We start from the raw sequence: 20,598 nt of genomic DNA on the forward strand, positions 1-20,598 counted from the left end.
CCATGTTTCATTGTCCTCATTCATTGTATTAGGAACAACTACAAAATAAGAAAAGAAAAAACACAAAGAACTATAAAAGAAGAAAGGAAAAACACACTCCAATCCACCTTCAAAAATGCGAGCCGACGTGTTGCGCTACCGTACCATTCAATGAAAAAATATATTTGAAATACTTTTCGTTTGGAAGAATTTACATCTAGCATGTATACTAGAAAAAACATTCATCTGTAGACATAGTAGTACAACCTTTCTTGGATATAATCTCAAATGTAGCTACCCCTATAATCTCTAACAATTGATGCACTTAACTTTGTCTCCTTCCATAGCATTTTTCGAGTATATATCCCTTTCATGCAGTGACACCCTTGCCAAATTAGTCATTCTCTTGTTCCACTCAATGCTAGATGCTAAATGTGAATTTGCATATGTCCTATTATATTCTACAGATGTTTTATAGCAAGGCCCACCAAGCAAGACTAGTTTTTTTTTTAAATATTGTTTCAATATGCATCCAAGCTAGTGCAAATGAGAGAGAGAGAGAGAGAGAGAAGAGAGAGAGAGAGAGAGGAGTATGCCATTTCTCACATATCCTAGTTTACTGCAATGTCGAATTTCTTTGATGAATCTAAAAACTTCAAATTGTAATCTCAGGTTAGGTTTATACAAGCCGACGACGGTAGGAGAGGGCACAAGTGTCTGCATCTTGCATGACACGCACGGATTGAGCAAAAGAATCACAGGTTTTCTCCAGAGGCACCGTTGCTTGGCCGACCACCTCCCTCCCTCCTGGAAAACTCGGTTACAAGGCACTTTTCAGTGCAAAACGCGGGCGGCACAAGTCAAACCATGATCGTGCGTGCTCAACATGCTGCCACTGAAGTGTGGCTTGCTGAGTGTATCATTCCCTCAATTACATTGTTTTTTGTGCTTTTGGCTTGTGTGAACAGACAACCAATAGAGGTAGTCAAGAACCATTGAGCTTTGCCGTTGGGTTCATTTGAGCCGAGCCTCATTGGAAGGTGAAAATACATTAGATTTTTACATAAGTCTAGATTGTTTGAGAAGTTTGCTATAAAAAAACATGCCAATTAAAATGGTCTTTTGGAAAGGGCAGGGTCCCAAGCCAAGGTAGCGTCAATCTCTTTCTATCTGCACAAACATACATGGCTAAAGAGAGGAAGAGTCTCGAGAAAGTTTGAAACACTTAGTGCCGAGTCGCGCCTGGGAGGTGTGGGGACACTGGGGTTGGCATATTTCTACTAATACTCAGTCGCACTCCATCGCCAAGACAAGTTCCGAGATTTTCGTATTTCCACTGCAGTGTATTGAAAAGGTAGGGGTTAAGCGAAGTTTGCATGGATTTAACCTGCGCAGCCAGTAAATCTGCTGCGTTCGCCTTCAACTGCACGTACATCTCCACTTGCCACCGGCTCGTCCCGGATTGTCTGCGCTCAAACCCAACCAACCATTAGATCTTTAATATCTTCAAGTACTTGGCGTTGGGTGCGACCAGGGGGTTAGTGGGAATAGGGTTAATACTCCGCTATTTATTTGGAAACCTCAGTACCCCTCGGTGCAGATGGAGAATTTGTAGTCGTGTTCATAACATTCCTTTGAGTACCCTATTTTTCACTTTGTATTTGGAATAACCACCCTCATTTGGTCACAAAGAAGGAAGTTAGTAATTGAAGAATGATATCCATTAAATCATGGGGCCACTATGTCCAAGAATTGTTAATGTCAATGTTACAATAACCAAGGTCCATAGCATGCAATAGCAATAGCCAAGGTCAATAAAAATACAATATCTTTCATTTGTTGTACCATTATCTATGTGACATGCCCATAAATGGTTCCAACTATTACACCCAAGGGGGATGTTCCCTCAAGGCCTAATCAAGGAGACACGAGAAAAATTCTTCTTTCACACTTGTGGTGGTGTTTCAAAGCAATAGGTAAACCTTGACAGGTTTGCCTTTTTTGATGAAGTATCTTGTTTTTTTCTGCTCGATTTAAAGCTCGCTCGAAAAATCTCGCTCGCAATTTAGAATTCCTTAAAAAATATTTTTACTAATACATTTTCTAATTTTTGCTATTCATTTTGTTTCCAACACATTAGACATAGACATACATGCTAAGTCTATGTTAAAGCTAAGCATTATCGGCCTATGGTCAAAATTTGTTTTTTTTCTTTTGTGTGGGGGTGGGGGTTTTTTTTTTTTTGGGGGGGGGGGGGGGGGTGTTTAAAAATTCGATACTAACATTCTTTGAAGTAATAAAACACCCTTTTTTTTCCTTAAGAAACTTTTTTTTTCCAAAATGCAATAGAATCCTCTTTTAGTTAATTTAATTATGTTAATTGTTTAAAAACTTTATTTTGAGCTCACATGTTTGTTTAAAACCCCAAAAACACACCACCAACACAAACACCCCCCCCCCCCCCCCCCCCCCCCAAAAAAAAAAAAAAAAAAAAGAGAGAAAGTTGCAGAGTAGTAGTATCTTTGATCTACGCAGCTAAAAGATTTGATGAGACAAGTGTGGATAGAGTAAGCATGTAGGAAGGGACAAAAACATTGCTAGAACGTCACAAGGAGATTTTAGGATTCAAAACGTTATAGGAATCTTTAAAACAATCACTCACAATTGTATTGATCGTGTGGGAGTTGATCCAAAGTTAAAGAAAATGTATTTTTTGCATTAACTAAAACTTTGAATTATTATAAAAGGCTTGTTTCTCTCTTGGATTTGCTCATTTTAAGAAACGGTGATACAAACGAAATGAACGATATCATGAAAGCATTGATCATCGTGATTCTACTATGGAAGGGGAGGAGCACAAACTTTCATCTTCTCATTTTGTTGTTAACTTTAGTCAAGATCCAGACAACTCTCTGTTTATTTGTAGTGTCCACTCCAAATGGAGCACCTAGGTGCCTGAACACAGTGCCCTTGTTTATAACCTCTCGAGAACATTCCGCGATGTCGAAGGTGTCACTTTCTGAGAGAGATATCAATCTTGATTTCTCAATACTACACATTGAGCCGGAGGCAGAGGCAAACAACTGGACAATCTCAAGGGCTTTTCTTAGCTTAATGAGCTTTGAGGAAAAGTAAAGAGTCATCTGCAAAGAGCTTTGCCAGTAGCTGCTTTCCTCTAGGCAGTGAAAGACCTTGAATTTCTCCTTTTGTTGCAGTGTCCTCAAGTGAAGTCATCAAGGGGTGAGAGCCAATAGCAAAAAGAAGCGAGGCATGGGGGCAACCTTGCTTGATCGAGCGTTTGACCTCAAACCCTTTCACTATCTTGTTGTTGAAGAGGAACTCATAGTAACTTCCTTCCCCCAACGTTCGGACTATGGCACACATTCTAGGTCCAAGCCCAGAGCCTTCATGACTGCCTCAATGTAAGACCATGAGATTCTATCGTAAGCCTTATCCATATCAAGCTGGAGGAGGACACATTCTTGCTTGGTGAACAAAGCATATTCAATACCAACCATGGCAGCCAAGATGTTGTCATAGATTGACCTACCTTTTATGAATCCATGTTGGTGGGGTGTGATGATTCTATTCAAGGTTGGAGCCAGCCTTAGAAAAATCACTTTAGCATTGATCTTATACGCAACTCTCATAATAGAGATAGGCTGCGGTGCTTCAACAAAGCGCAACAAACAAACTTGGGGATAGGTTTGATCAACCCTGTTTTCAGGTTGGCATCCAAATGCCCCTCGAGCAGAGCCCTGCTGGCTAGTTGCACTATCAGGATTTTAATATCTTCCCAAACTCTTTGAAAAATTCGCCAGTAAGCCCATCCCACTCAGGGGATTTTTCTTTCCTCATAGCGTGTAAGTCACTCCAACATTCATCGACAAAGATAGGCCTCTCCAATGCTTTAGCTTTGGTAGGTAGTAGGTCACAATTAACCATACCAAGCAGCAAGGCTCTAGCCTCCCCGATCACTTGAGCACAATCTTTCGGTTGACCAATAAAGATGGTCTATGAGCTTGGCCATAGAATTTTGATCTCTTGCAACATTCCCCCTCTCGTTTAGTAATTCTAGAGTCCCTTCTTCTTTTGACTTTGAGAGCTCTGAAGAAATGTGCCTGGTTAGCCGGCTTGACTTTGAGGGCAAGCTCTCTGGCTAGTAGTCTGGTCTTGTTAATCTCCTCAACAAAAACTTATCTACTTCTCGAATAATTTGGATGGCTCGCATGTGCATGCTAACAAATTTAAATGTATCTATGAAGAATTTGAGAGAATTGGCCTTTTTGAAGCTTCATGAGATGAGTACTTTATTGTCATGAGTGAGACTCCCTCCGCCTCCGACGAAGGGGCCTTTGGGGACGAAGGGGCCACCAAAGGCGACAAAAAAGAAGAGAAGCAATTCAAAAAAAAGTACAATCAGTATCATTAAAACCAAAACAAAATCATATATCTCAAAAAAGAAAACCCTTCTTCGACCATTTTGTGATGGATTGAATGCTCTGTCTTACTTTTCTTAGTCCGCTTGGTGGACAAAAAAGCATGTAAAAACAACCAAGGAAGGACTAATTTGTCACACTGAGCGGCCAACAAATAAAATATTAAATTTTGTCAAAATCCATTGCATTTATTGTGTATATAGTGACCCACAATGTTAGCTCTCTCACATGCTCAAGCGGAAAAGCTCACATAGTTACACAATACTATAATATACAACATGTACAAAGTGCCACCAACCCAAGAGTAGCACAAAGAGGCACTAAAAAAGCAATAACTCTCTCTCTCTCTCTCTCTCTCTCTCTCTCTATCTATCTATCTATATATATATATATAATATAATATATATATATATATATATATATATATAAATAAATAAACAGATAAACCCGACCACAAACCAATATAAAAGCAATAAATCTCTCTCTCTCTATAAACAGATAAACCTGACCACAAACCATTTCTCCAACCATTATCACCCATAGTTTTGCCTGTGTTATTCACATAAGCAAATTAGACTCTTGCAAACATGCCTCCTAATATGAGGGATTTATTTATAGTAAATTGGCTTTGAAGAGGCCCCTTCTCTATTAATAGCCCATAGGAATGGAAAACACCTCCCTTGGGGTCCTATGTAGAGTCCACATAGTTATGCCCTATCTTGCAACCCCTACTACCCCTTTCCCCTTCTTGCTTGTCCAATCTTTAGGAAATAAGGAGACACCATGTGCTACATGTTGGTAAGAGAGCAAGAGCAGTAGGAGAAGTTCTAGATAGATCTAAGAAGGGACAGTAGAGGCTAGTCCAAGAACATTGGAGTACCCGAAGTAGTTCAAGAGAAATCCAAGAGAGATAGAGAGATCGAGACTCATGTTTAGCAAGAGCACGTTTAGGATCAAGAGGGAGGTGAGTGAGAATTGGTGGTCTGAGAGAAGGCTCAATAGGCGTGGGCTCGAGAGGAAAGGGAGACGTGATCGGATGCGTTCATTAACACCAACATGTTTAAGTATTCACCAAACTTTGTTCAGTGTCCAATAGCTATATCAAGGTGGATTTTGGGTAGGTGGCCGCTCTGGTTGCAAGTCTGGAGGAGACATGTCACCTTGCAACATTTGAGAGAGAGAGAGAGAGAGAGAGAGAGAGAGTTGGTGAGAGAGAGAATCCTTGGCTACGGTTTTGCAAGTACTTCACTACCAACGATGGAAGTATACTCTACTTTTCATTTCAAAGGCCTTAAAGAAGCTTCCCTTTTTTTTTTTAATAGAAAAACTCAGAATTCGTGCGTGAATTGTATTAAACAAAGCATAAAGTTACAAAACCAACCTCAAGCTCGCATCGAGCCTTGAGGTGCTTAAGATTACAAGCGGATGCTTACGGCCTTTTATCGAGGCCTAATACCACAATGTGTGATACAAAATTCTAGGCTTTACTTATCGCCTTTCGATATCATGGCATGGGTAGCCCTAGACCAATCACCTTAGGTTTGCTTGCACCCGAGCGTCCATATCAGCACTCTTCTTTCTTGTATAACCTTTGCGAAGCTTGCCACATCAAGATCTCCTTCAAACATATGGCGGTTCCTTGCCTGCCACACATTATGAAAAAAGAAGTATCTGATAGTTTGAGTGCAGATGACAAGGGAAATATTTCCCAACTTCTTGTCTGCAAGGAATAAATCAGTTTTGAAGAATCCGATTTGCCATGTCCTTTGGATAAACTTCCTTTTTCTTATAAAAAATGGAATGGGATGCAACTATTTCTTCACTCTCATCGAGGGCAACATTTTTGTGGCCTTGACTCAATGGGTCTCAACTTAGCTTTGAGTTAGTTGAAAAACCAAATCAAACGGTTGAAGGGAGGGGGAAAAAAGAAAAATCCACTTGATCAAGTAAAAAAAAAAGAGTTTAATTGCAAAAAATGTTGATTATTTCGTAAAATTTTATCTTTGAATTTTTCCTATTTTGTATGTTTGGGAAATTGAGTTTTCCCCAACACTGTTCAATAGAGAGAGATGGAGAGTCTATCAGTCAGCCCTAAAATTAGAAGCCGTGCTAAGGGTAAAACAAGATAAGAAAAAGCATTTTAAAAAAATGGGGTCGTTGCAAAGTTGATCGAGTCAAAACATTAAAAGAAACCACTTCAGCTGCTACGATGGTTTTCTTCTCGAGAGAGAGAGAGAGAGAGAGAGAGAGAGAGAGAGAGAGGAGAGAGAGAGAGAGAGAGAGAGAGAGAGAGAGAGAGAGAGAGGAGATCTTCACTTGCCGTGAAAGAGTGTCATTAGACCCGCTCTGTGTAAAAGAAAATGAGGTGTTGGTATATCCTCTCCCCCCCCCCCCCCCCCCCCCCCCCCCCCCCCCTCTCTCTCTCTCTCTCTCTCATACCTTCACACCCTTACGGTGTGCTTGCGGTGGAAGGAAAGAAAATGCATGATCTAGCTTTATGTACACAGAGAAAGGTGGCAGAGCTCAAAGTGACACCTGCAGGATGAGGTATTCACCCACAGAAAAAAGATTGGTGTAGATTGTGTTCCCACAAATTAATGCTCTATGGAAATCCCTTGTGCTTTATTGTCATGAGTGAGACTCCCTCTGCCTCCGACGGAGGGGCCGCCAAAGGTGACAAAAAAGAAGAGAAGCAATTCAAAACCAAGTACAATTAATATCATTAAAACCAAAACAAAATCATATGTCTCAAAAAAGAAAACCCTTCTTCCACCATATTGTGATAGGTCGAATGGTCTGTCTCACTTTTTTAGTCCGCTTCTTAGACAAAAAAGCATGTGAAAACAACCAAGGAATGACTAATTTGTCACATTAAGAGGATAACAATGAAAATATTAAATTTTGACACAATCCAGTGCATTTATTGTGTGTATATAGTGACCCACAATGCTAGCTCTCTCACATGCTCAAGCAAAAAAGCTCACACAAGTACACAATATACAACATCTACAAAGTGTCACCAACCCAAGAGTAGCACAAAGCGGCACTAAAAAAGCAATAAATCTCTCTCTCTCTCTCTCTCTCTCTCTCTCTCTCTCTATAAACAGATAAACCCAACCACAAACCATTTCTCCAACCATTATCACCCATAGTTATGCCTGTGTTATTCACATAAGCAAATTAGACTCTTGCAAACATGCCTGCTAATATGAGGGCTTTTTTAACAGTAAATTGGCTTTGGAGAGGCCCCTTCTCTATTGATAGCCGGAGGAATGGAAAAAACCTCCCTTGGGGTCCTACGTAGAGTCCACATAGTTCTGCCCTATCTTGCAACCCCTACTACCCCTTTTCACTTCCTTCTTGTCCAATCTTTGGGAAATAAGGGGACACCATGTACTACATGTTGGTAAGAGAGCAAGAGCAGTAGGAGAAGTTCTAGATAAATCTAAGAAGGGACAGAGAGGCAAGTTCGAGATCATTGTAGTACCCAGAGTAGTTCAAGAGAAATCCAAGAGAGATAGAGAGATCAAGACTCATGTTTAGCAAGAGCACGTTTAGGACCAAGAGGGAGGTGAGTGAGAATTGGTGGTCTGAGAGAAGGCTCAACAGGCGTGGGCTTGAGAGGAAAGGGAGACGTGATCGGATGCATTAATTAACATCAGCATATTTAAGTATTCACCAAACTTTGTTCTGTGTTCGAAGAGACCTCAACAATGTGTGTGTGTGTGTGTGTATGAGAGAGAGAGAGAGAGAGAGAGAGAGAGAGAGAGAGAGGAAGAAGAAGAGAGTTTTAACGTCGTAGGAATCTATCCCAAGAGACCTTAAATATCTAGCCGAAGAGGAGTTGAACTCAAGACCTATTATTCAAGAGGGAAATGGCATAACCAATCTACCACACTTGGGTGATAGAAAGGTTATACCATTTTCCTCTTTTTATTAGCACACACACACACACACCCACACACCCCCGAGAAGAAGAGAGTTTTAACGTCGTAGGAAACTATCCACACACACACACACACACACACACACACACACACACACACACACACACACACACACACACACACACACACACACACACACACACACACACACACACACACACACAGAGAGAGAGAGAGAGAGAGAGAGAGAGAGAGTTGGTGAGAGAGTGAGCGAATCCCTGGCTACAATTTTGCAAGCAAAATGACAGGGAGAGCATCAAGGGATCCCGATCACCTCCTGCGAAGAAATTCATGAAGAGCATATGAGGGAAGCTCCTAATAGTGCGTCCAAGAAGTCTTAGTTGCATATGGAGTATATGAGTGAAGAGTCAGAGAGAGCTAGAGAAAGAGGAGCTGAGCAGAGAGGGTTGAATCTTGGAAGAGGATACACTATATGCAAAGGGTAATAGAATTTAAGTACACTACATGGAGCAGGCGAGTTCAACGCATGCACTTGAGTGCTAGCTTGCTATATCACAAGGAGCTTTGGACGTGTTTCTAGATAGCAAGTTAGAGCACACGCTCAATAATTCCTAGTTACAAGTAGGAGTTTTCACATTTAATCTAGCAAGTAAGCTAGCAACTTTCTAACTCATCGAGCAAATCACAAACTTCTATATAGTAACTTGCTCTTAGACGTTCTGATCTAGTAAGTCATAAACTCCTGTATAGACTTACCTGTTCTTGGACGTCTTTATCTAGTAAGTTCATCTAGTAAGTCATGAACTCCTACATAGTAGCTAGCTCTTTGGCATCCTCATCTGGTAGTTTATAAACTCCTATATAGCAAAGGGTGTTTCATCTGGTAAATTTTCACTTACTATGGATCAAGTAATTGACTCTTATTGTAGTAAGTTTGTCTATCCCTAATTTCATTTTAGTAAAAATTCATTAAGCATATTTAAACAACTAATTATTGACAAATATCATGGTCACTCGCTTGATCATCAATTACTAAGTTTCTTAATTGATTAATTTTTTTTCTAATATAAATAAGAAAACAAAATAAAGTCTCATAGTTATAGACAAAGCTATAAAAGGGAAGGGATCAAAACATTTTATATCTCACACACTCTATCATTGATTCGCAAGTACCACCTGGACTGCACACACTGTCCTTAGAGAGGAAAAGATATTACAAGATGATGGAGATTATTGTAATTGTTTTGAACAATTTCTGTTATATTCCTCCAAATAATATCAATGATACAATCCTAAACACAAACTAGATCACAATCTATACGAAGAAAACATCCAATTCAAATGCGAATTGGATACCCTAGAAGTACAGTCCACGTTGTGTTGATTATTCAAAAGTATCATTAACTTCTCAAAATATGTCCATAAGCTTGGACCACAAGCGTCAAGTTATAACTTTATTAAGTCAAAATACTTACATCTTCCATATTATGTTGGAATACAAGGTCAAAATATTATTGTGGAGGTGTATTTAAAACCTAGACTTCTTCAAAGTTTTCAACAAGCCTAGTTGATCTTCTTTTGTGGTACAAAGGAGCACAATCGGGTAAGAGTTTTGAATGAGTCAAAGCTCTCAAACATGGTTGTTGAGAGAATGTTTGTTTATCTAGAAATAGATATCACCATTTACTTGAGTAAATGGTAAATGGTAACCCTTAGGTAAGAGTTTCTAACGAGTCAAAGCTCTCAAACCATAGTTGTCGAGAGTAAGTTTGTTTATCTAGAAATAGATATAAGTGTTACTATTTACTTGAGTACATTTAATGTAAGTAAAGTTCATCCAGCATTAGGAAAATTTTGAACTCATTTTTGGGCCTTTTAAGAGTGCCACATCATCAAAGTTGTACAAAAGAAAGCAACCCGGTAGACCCCTCTAAATATTGCTTAGCACTACAAGAGGCTATTCATATTAGCGACGCTTACACAGCGACGCTAAAAAAAAATAAATCCCGGCGTCGCTATGAGCGTCCCAAATTTCTTTGGAAATTTGCGACGCTCATAGTGACGCTCATAGCGACGCTCATAGCAACGCTCATAGCGACGCCGACTGGGCTAAAAAAATAACAGAGCGCGCCCAAAAACTCAGATCTCATATCTGAGTTTTTCGGCGTCCTCAAGCAAGGAGCAAGTAACGCTCTCTCTCTCTCTCTCTCTCTTTCTTCTCCACACACACACACCCACAAACAAACACACACACATGAGGAGAGGAAGGAGAGCCAGGTATGCTCCTTCCCTCTCCTCACTCTCATGTTCCTTTCCCCTCTTTCTCTCTCCCTCTCTCTCTCTCACACACACACACATACACACACACATAGTGTTTTTGAGAGAGAGAGAGATAGATAGATAGATAGTTCTATTATCGTCCTGGGAGGTCAAATATGACCTATGGGACCAAATGAACATGTCACGTGGTGTGAGTGGAGTTCATAAGTGACTCTCGATGCTCAAAAATGGCTGAAATGAGCGTCGCAATAGAGAGTCCACATCGTGGTTGGGAGAGGAAGGTATGTAGGGAGAGCTCATGGCTGAATATATGGGGAAAAGAGGACCTAATGTGGTCAAAAGCTGAGCACTCAAGTAGTGTGTGGTACTCACTCTCTCGCACTTGACGAGGGCATAAGGTGCAAAGTCGATGACACTCCTCGCCAGTGCCCCAACGTCCTGTCTCGCAGCGTAGAGAATGGGAGCTAAGACGAATGGAGGCAATGGTGCGGATCGCACTCAACGGGATGGGCTCAAGGATGTAGGAATGGGTTCGGTTACCTCGTTCCGAGAAGAAGAGAGATTTGTAGTTTGGGGCAACGTGTGTGGTGTAATGGCTGAAGCGAGAACCTCCAGATTTCTCCCAAGCCATGATACATTGGCGTTGTAAGAAGGCCTCATTAACTTGGGAGTCGATCGACGCATCCTTGACCAAGTGACATGCATCCCATCTTCCAAACCATTTCTTGATATCAAGCATCCACCCCGAACTTAGTATTTTGCTCTTGCATGTCTTTTGAACCTTTTGACTTGCTTCATATGCGATTCTAGGAAGTCGATGCAAAGGGCTACGTTGTGTCTTACGCATGTACTCCACAACCCTTTCCATGCCCAAGACCTCAATGGGAAGCGATCCGGACTCAAGAAGTAAGAGCATGTAGGGTGTTTGTGTCTTGACTTGGAGAAAGTTGGTGAGAAAACGCTTTTGGACATTCTCAAACTCTTTCCAAGTAGACTTCCCGATGCTTCCACCCCACACCTCCACTCCATAAAGAAGCACCGGTGTCACCAATGTGTCAAAGAGGTACTTTTTGAGAGCCCAACACTTGATCTCTCCTGCATTGCACATGTTCTCAAATGCATAATAAGCCCTCTTTCCGGCTTCCAAGCGACGTATTGCACAATCCTTCCATTTATGATTGGATGGAACCTCAAGGCCAAGGTACTTGAAGTGATCTACCACTTCAAGTTTCTCATTGTTGTATACAATGCATGGATTTTCGTCATTGAGGGTCTTTACAAGCATAACCTTGGTTTTGGATCCATTCACGATCAACCCGCTATGTAGGCAAAAGCGTTCCAAGACACTCATAAGCTTTTGTGCATCTTCTAAGGTATGTGCCAAGAGCACTACATCATCGGCATAAAGCAAAAGCATGATCACCGCATTTCCAATCTTAACCTCTTCTATGCCTTCTTGCTGCATAAAATCAAGAACCATGTGCTCCAATTCATCAATGAGTAGCCCAAAGAGGGTTGGGGAAAGTGGGCATCCTTGTTTGACACCAATAGTGCTTGCAAAAAATTCTGAAATTCCATCTCCCATACGTAATCGACATATCACTTTTTGGTAGATGCGAAAGACTGCATGCATAAATTCTCTCGGCACTTGAAGGCTTTGCATACGTCTCCAAAGATTTCCTCGCGGTACCATGTCAAAAGCTTTCTTGAAATCCACAAAGCAACAATACAACTTTTTTCCTTTCAATCGAGACGCTTCCATAAGAACTCGAAGAGTGACAAGGTGATCAATAGTGCTATGATGCTTTCGAAAACCTGCTTGGCCAAGCGCACGTTTGCCATTCTTTTCAGCCCATTCACTTATCTTCATCTCCATGATACATCCAAATAACTTTGCCATCAAAGAACCAACCATTATAGTGCGATAGTTGTTCACATTGTTTACATCTCCTCCTTTGTGCAAAGGTTTGATCCAATTTGCACTCCAATCATGAGGCATGCCATACTGAAGTGCAAGGTTAAACATATCGCATATCCAATATCGTGTTTTCTTGCTTGTCCATTTAATCATTTCAGCCTTGACACCTTGAAGGTCACCTGCCTTGCGAGTAGCAAGTTTCTCAAGCCCGCGGCATACATCTTCAATGGTAAAGAAGGGAGACATAAATGGAAGGGAGCTACAACCCTCCATCTTATCAACATTGGGTTGCTCATAGAGGTTCTTACAATGCATATACATATCCTCAAGAGTCAAGTCACCAAAGCTCTCAACGCGCTTGCCTTTTAGATTTTGCCAAAACTTGCCACATGCATGTGCTTTCTCTTGTGCTAAAAGAAGTTGTTTTTCGACTTCCCACCTTCTCCTCTTCTTTTGAACAAGTGCTTTGTATGTGTGTGAACATTCCAAGTAAACTTCCTTGTCTTTGATTGCATCCAATCTTAGCAAGTGTTTTCGGGCTTGACTACATTCCATGTCAAACCATTTCTTCTTGGTGCTACCCTTCTTAGACCTTTTGCAAGACATGTGTTTCGCCGAAAAGCATTCCTTCGCACAAGAGAAAATTACTTCTTTGAAAACTTTCCACTTGCATTCTAATGTTGGGCTCCCTTGATGCTCTATCATGCTTAACATTTGGTCCACCATATCAGCATATATAAGTGCTCGTTTGAAGTCTAGACGTAGGTACAAATGATTCACATCATGATTGGAGGCTACATGCTCGGGCCGTTTACCACACTTGAGGTCAATACATAACATCCTATGATCCGATTCCGGATTCCATTCACCAAGTGTAAAGCTTTGTATGCATTCTAGAGTGGCTTCTGAGAACAACATATAGTCAATCACGCTAGCACCATTGTGCTTTCTACATGTAAAGTCATTGGTGCCTTGCCATAGAGATACACCATTTGCAATGAGCATTCCGGTACTATTGCACATATGTAGAAGTGACTTTCCATAGTGATCCACTTCTTTTGCATCATTAGAACTTCGATTATACATGTATGAGTCATCCACTCTTCTTGATACATGCGGCATGTCGACTTGTTGTGTGTCGTGTTGTAACATATTTGTGCGAGCATTCATGTCTCCAAAAACAATGACTTCACCTTGATCCTTGTAATAAGCAATGTCTTCCTCTAGTTCAACAAAGGGCTGATCTCTATCCATATTCAAGCGAGCATAAAAGTTGGAGTCATAGTGAGGAATGTAGCAGCCGGCCACAAACATGACTTGACCATTTGGTGGGCTGATTTTCAGCCATAAGTAGCGTTTATACTTATCTTCTTTGACAATGGAAACATCTTTCAAACCCTTTTTGGTCATACATGCTATGCCTCCTTGGCCTCTTCGTTGCTTTGCATTTTTGGCCCACATCAAAGAATGTACATCGTATTTGTCAAATCCAAGAATTCGTTGCGCATCATGCTCCCATGTTTCGACAAGAAGTATCACATCGGAGTCATTGGTAAGCTCATCAATGCCAATTCCCGCATTCCATGGATACCCGTTACAATTCCAAAAGCTTATTCGCAAGCGTGAGTTGGTCTCATAGATCATGTGTCCCTATTTGTTGGGTGGACTTGCATCCTCCTCAAGTGCCTTTTCTTCTTGAGATGATACCTTAACCTTCTTGCTTCTTTCCTCGTATGCTTTGCGACGTACATTTTGTTGCATAAGAGTGCGATCCTCATATACATTACAACCCGTTCCTTTGAGGTAGATCCAACCATTGTCAAGGATGATCTTTCTCTTTACCTCATCAGCCATGGTACATACAATAGGTCTTTCTCCTGAGCGAGGGACTCCTTGTTTTCCAACTCGATGTGCACCATAAGCCATGATTCCTGACATGCCAAAGTGTGTAGCAAAAAACTCTTCAATAGCAACCGCAAGAGATTGGGGTGTTTCCATGCTTTCCTCCTTGATTCCACGAATGACGATGTTCTTTGAGCGTTTTTGTCGTTCTTGCAATTCTTGAGTGTCCACATTCTCTACATTCTTTGCTTGGACAACGGCTTGCGTGATAGGAGATGTAGAAACCACGTTATCCTTACATATATCAGCCCATGATTTGGATGCATTTCTCATCTCACATACATCATGTCGTATTGTATCTATCGTTTCCTCTTTCAATACATGATCACTCTCAACTTTGCTCAAGCGCTCTTTCACTACAAGAGAGAGAGAGAGAGAGAGAGAGAGAGAGAGAGTACAAACATAAACAAAAACGCACACACACATACATAAACAAAGAATGTACACACACATTGAGAGAGGAAAAGAGAGAGAGAGAGCATGCATAAACAAAAAACGCATGCATTGAGAGAGGAAAAGAGAGAGAGAACATGCATAAACAAAAAGCGCACACATTGAGAGAGGAAAAGAGAGAGAAAACATGCATACGATCCAAAAAAATGCACACACATTGAGAGAGAAAGAGAGAGAAACTAATTTAACGTCGTAGGAAACTAATTAAAATTAAAAGACCTAAAGATCTAGCCGACGAGGAGTTGAACTCAAGACCTATTATTCAAGAGGGAAATGGCATAACCAATCTATCATACTTGGCATGGGTGATAGAAAGGTTATACCATTTATCTCTTTTTATTGGCACACACATCCACACACGCACACACACACAAGAAGAAGAGAGTTATAACGTCGTAGGAAACTATCCTAAAAGACGTTAAAGATTAGGTTAGATGTAGACTTACGTTAAATTAGATTTAGGTTTATTTAAGTTAAATTAGATTAGATTTAGGTTTATTTTTAATTAGATTTACGTTTATTTACGTTAGATTTAGATTTACGTTATATTAGATTAGATTTAGGTCTCCATAGACTGCGATGCCTGCATGAAGCGGGTGAAGAAAGCCCTCAATGGAATTTAGGGTATTGCTGCCTTCACTCATGGTGGGCTCCGTCGATCCAAAAGTACTGGTGAAATGTCTTCAGAAGATAGGGAAGAAGGTGGATCTTCAGGGCGGCAAGAGTCACTACATCCCCGACACAATGACCATCTAGACAACCTCTAGTCATTCAACAACAACTTCAAAGTTAGTAACAGAGCAAGAACGGTCGAAAGGGCCAATTGCTGTCGTCAGATGTGGATGGAGATGAGGCAGCGTCACCGCCGGAAGTTAACTCTCACATCTTTAGTGATGAGAATGCCAACTCTTGCCGAGTTATGTGAAAAATTATGTGTTAAATCAGTTTTAAGATTCTTATAATCCCTGTTAGTTTAGTTCTTTGTTTTTAATATAACATAATTTACGTTAGATTTAGATTTATGTTATATTAGATTAGACTTAGGTTTATTTAGGTTTACCCACCCACACACACACACACACACACACACACACACAAGAAGAAGAGAGTTTTAACGTCGTAGGAAACTATCCCAAAAGACGTTAAAGATTAGGTTAGATGTAGACTTACGTTAAATTAGATTTAGGTTTATTTTTAGTTAGATTTACGTTTATTTAGATTTACGCTTATTTACGTTAGATCGAGTCCACGCAAGAATTACTTACGGTTTAGGGTTTAGAGTTAGACGAACAGTGAAAAGATCTACTGTGAAAAGATGTTAAGATGCTGTGAAGTGCTACAGCTAGAGAAGAGGCAAAGGGGTTTTGTCCACTACATGCAGTATCATGTAGACGTGGGTCTGTAGATTTCTTGTACCCACAAATATAGGTATTGACCAATAAAGACGAGATTATAACCCGGTGGTTCTGATCTCCGTGCACCTCTAGACCGAGGTGTGCGGGGATTGGACATGACTAGAGAATGTGAGGTAGAGAGAGAGAGAGAGAGAGAGAGAGAGAGAGAGAGAGAGAGAGAGAGATAAGACAAAGAATGCCAATAGAATATTAAATTTGTTGTCCAGGTTATAAGATTTTTATCCTCATTATGAGTAGTGACGAGGATGTGGGACCGTCCAACCGAAACACCTATCTCTCAACGAGGGTCTTATGTCCTTGTAATCAATGCAAGCATGCTGTGCGACGGAACAGACGTGTTTCTTTGCAGCACGTTCGTGAATTTGGCGAGTTCGATCCATCTATTATAGATCGAGTTGTTGCCAATTATAACTCGTCGGACTCTAACGCTGGCCAACAAGCAGCAATCTTGCAACCCAATAGACGTGTTTGCAGGCGCTTTGGTCAAGCAGTATATGTGAGGCCACAAGATGTAGCCTCTGACAGCTCGGGGGATGATCATGCAGAGCACATTCCCAACGAGGCAATGTTTGAGCCCGAGATTGATGAAATGATCGAGACGATCATGGATTCAGAAAGGCTTATCTATGATGATATGAAAAGTGAAGCCGATACGCCATTGTATAATGGAGCACGTATGTCTAGATTGAAAGCACTCCTGGTTCTTCTCAACATGTAGGCAAAGTTTGGATGGAGTGACACTAGCGTCACAGCGCTTTTCAGGTGATCTATTACAATTATTTTACTTTAATAAAACTCTAAATGTATAATGATCTGATAGATTTTTACACGACTGTATCATATTTTTATGTTGTGTAGATTGCTTAAAGAGCACATACTACCAGCTGACAATGTGATGCCAGATTCCCGAGATGAAGCAAGAAAGATTTTGCGAAACTTGGGGATGGATTACAATTCTATCCAGGCTTGTCCTAATGACTGCATTCTTTTCAGAGGGGAATACATAGACATGGAGAAGTGTCCGAAATGTGATTCCGAAAGATATCGAGTAGATCTCCATGGGACAAAAATTCCACAAAAGGTTTTGCGACATTTTCCTCTTCTTCCTCGCATCAAGCATTTCTTCGAATGTAAGTCCATGGCCGCCCTAGCATCATGGCATGAGGAGAATAAATCTTCGGATGGTGTGCTATGAATTCCTGCAGATTGCGCAGCCTGGAAACATATAGATGGAACATGGTCGGATTTTGCCAGGGAAGCTCGAAATTTGCGCTTAGGCCTGGCTATGGATGGCGTAAATCCATTTGGTCAAAGATCAACATCTTACAGTGTATGGCCCGTTGTCATCGTCAACTACAACATTCCCCTGTGGTTGACTACGAAGAAGGGGAACCTATGGCTAAGCTTGATTGTGCCAGGGCGATATAAAGTGGAGAATATGGATGTGTATCTTCGTCCACTATTGGAAGAGCTACAACAATTGTGGATTGGCATAGAGGTGGTGGATATGAGCCGACACATAGGACGACGGAATGCTTTGATCAGAGGCATTCTAATGTGGACCATGCATGACTATCCCGGGCTAATAGAATGCTCAGGTGATCTATTGACACTCCTCACTCAGACACTGTAAATCTTTTTTTTTCCCATAGTTGATCTATTATCATGCATATACATGCAGGGCTTCAAACAAGTGGATACAGAGCATGTGTCACATGTGGACCTAGACTGAATGCACGTAGGGCGCCCTCACTGAAGAAGCAAATCTACGAAGGTCATCAAGCGTATCTTCCAGAGAATCATATGTTACGCGACGGCTTTTTGGGAAGAGAGCCACCAAGGATGTCTGCACAAGCATGGTTAGAGCAGAAGGAGATGTGCGATGACGGATTGCCTCCACGGATGAAGAGACTATCTCTATGGTACGAGTTACCATACTGGCCCCGACTCATGATCAATCACTTGCTCGATCCAATGCACATATTCAAGAATGTGGGTAATCTACTATGGGACCATCTGACCGGCAAGAAAGATACTTTGGGAGCCAGAGTTGACCTTAGAAATGTGGATCGTATGGAGCAATATTGGCCGCAAACAGCATCTGATGGATCGATAAAACTCCCTAAAACACCATGGATTTTCACAGGAGCCCAAGAACGCAAAGTAAAAGAGACCATTCGATCTTTGCGGACCCCCACTGGCGTAATGCACTCGCTCCGAACGTGTTTTACTAAAGACGGAAAGCTTACCGGTTTGAAGTCACACGATTGGCATAAAATGTGTCAGGTACGTTCATAGTGGACTTTAATATCATTGCATAAAATGTGGACTTTAATATCATTGTTGCACATACTTTACAGTTTATTTTACCGGTTGCCATTGAGGGATGTTTGTCTCTCGACATCCGTAACACAATCTACAAACTTGCAAAGCTGGTGAAATGGGTCTCACAAAAGAAGATTTACGTAGACTCCATACCATTCGCCAAACTAAATGCTGCGGAGCTTGTGTGCATGTTTGAGAAACATTTTCCTACTACCATGCTAACCATTCAGGTGCATCTTCTTGTTCACATAGTTGATGAGGTGGCAATAGTTGGCACAGTTCATTCCAGATGGATGTTCTTCTTAGAACGTTTCATGAAAACGCTTAAGGGATATGTGCGTCAAAAGGCACGTCCGGAGGGTAGCATGGCAGAAGGTTGGTTGGTATCAGAGTCCCTAGTGTACATTGGAGAGTGGCTAGACGGATTTGGTAAAGCCCGAGACACGCTATGGCGAACCATAGATGATGAGCGCATATCTGGGATTGTCATGTGCAATCTCGGTGTTGAGAAGAAGATGACGGAAGATCTAGAGGCTAAAATCAACCGATTTTGCATGCTTCACAATCCAGTGATGCAAAAGTGGATTTCACAATATGAGGATGCAAAGCAAGAGCGACAAAGGGCACGAATCGAGTGGAGACGGGGAAGACGACCATCGATGCACTATCCGACGGGTCTGGAGAGCCTACCAACCTTCATGAGCTTAAGATGGTTGCACAACCAATTGAAAAGCGCACAACAATGCGGTGACGAAGTGACTGAGGAAGAGTGGGAGTACTCTCGGGGTTGCGCGACCAAGGTAAATTTGCAATGTACGACATGCTAGTGACTTTATTTCTAAACGAATAAACGGCCACTCATAATCTTTGTTCGTTGTAGTATGAGTCATACACAGCAGCATGGTGTAAAGGTCGACATTTTAGGGTGGAACGGATCGACAAAAAGAGTTTTACTCAAGATTGTGGAATCATGGCAAAATTTGAACAGTCTAGTCGACGACGTTCCTTTGATGCAGATCCTGTGGTGGCGGAACTCACTTACTTTGGCACGCTGCAAGAGATTTTGAGGATCGATTACAGAGGATTTTTTGTCGACTTGTTCGACGTGCAATGGTTCAAGATAATCATGGAGGGTCGCAACGCTACTGTGCGTAGAGGAGAGTCTGGTTTTCTTGAGGTGGATTCTACTAAGAAATGGACTGATCTAAGAGACACTTTCGTACTACGAGAGCATTGTGAACAAGTAAGTATGTAAATAGTTAACATCCCCCTTTTACAAGTTATGTGCTTGAAAGCTCTCATGTAAGTTATGTGGCTCTGGCAGGTAATATTTCATCCTACAAAGTCTACATCAAACTGGTGGTACGTCATAGAGGTAGCCCCTTGTAGTGCAAGGACGTATGAAGGCTACCATGTGCCAATCACAACGGCATCAATGGAGGAGATCAGAGAAGATGCTCAATGAGAAGCCGCTGCGGTGGTGCCAGACGAGCATCAAGATGCTACTACTCTATATGGGGTGCATGCAGAGGAGCTACAAAATGAAACAGAGGATATGTGTTTAAACGAAGAGCTCTATATAGATATAGGAAGTTATGCTGAGCTATGCGAGGATGAGAGAGAGATCTCTTAAAGCCACAAATATTGTATTTGAACAATTTTGCTCCGTGTTGTAAAAGCTCTGGCTCTCTAAGTACCTTCCATGGTGTATAACGCTCTTTTCTACTCGCGCTCACATCTTTTGATTGAAAATTCTAAGTTTTCGACTTGCCTCTTCTATCACTCAATTCATTGCGTCATTGTATTTATATGCCTCATTATGTCATTGTATTTAATGGTCTTTGCGTCATTGTCTACTCTATTCATTCAATATTAAGATTAAATATTCGTGTATTTAATGCAGGTATGGATGATGAGGAGTTTCTTTCTTCTTTGTCACCGCAGCAGAGACAGTGGTACGTGGAGCGTCATCGCTCTGG

Source organism: Adiantum capillus-veneris, chromosome 3 (assembly GCF_014529385.1).
Source record: "Adiantum capillus-veneris isolate H3 chromosome 3, ASM1452938v2, whole genome shotgun sequence".
In the NCBI taxonomy this organism is placed as follows: Eukaryota; Viridiplantae; Streptophyta; class Polypodiopsida; order Polypodiales; family Pteridaceae; genus Adiantum; species Adiantum capillus-veneris.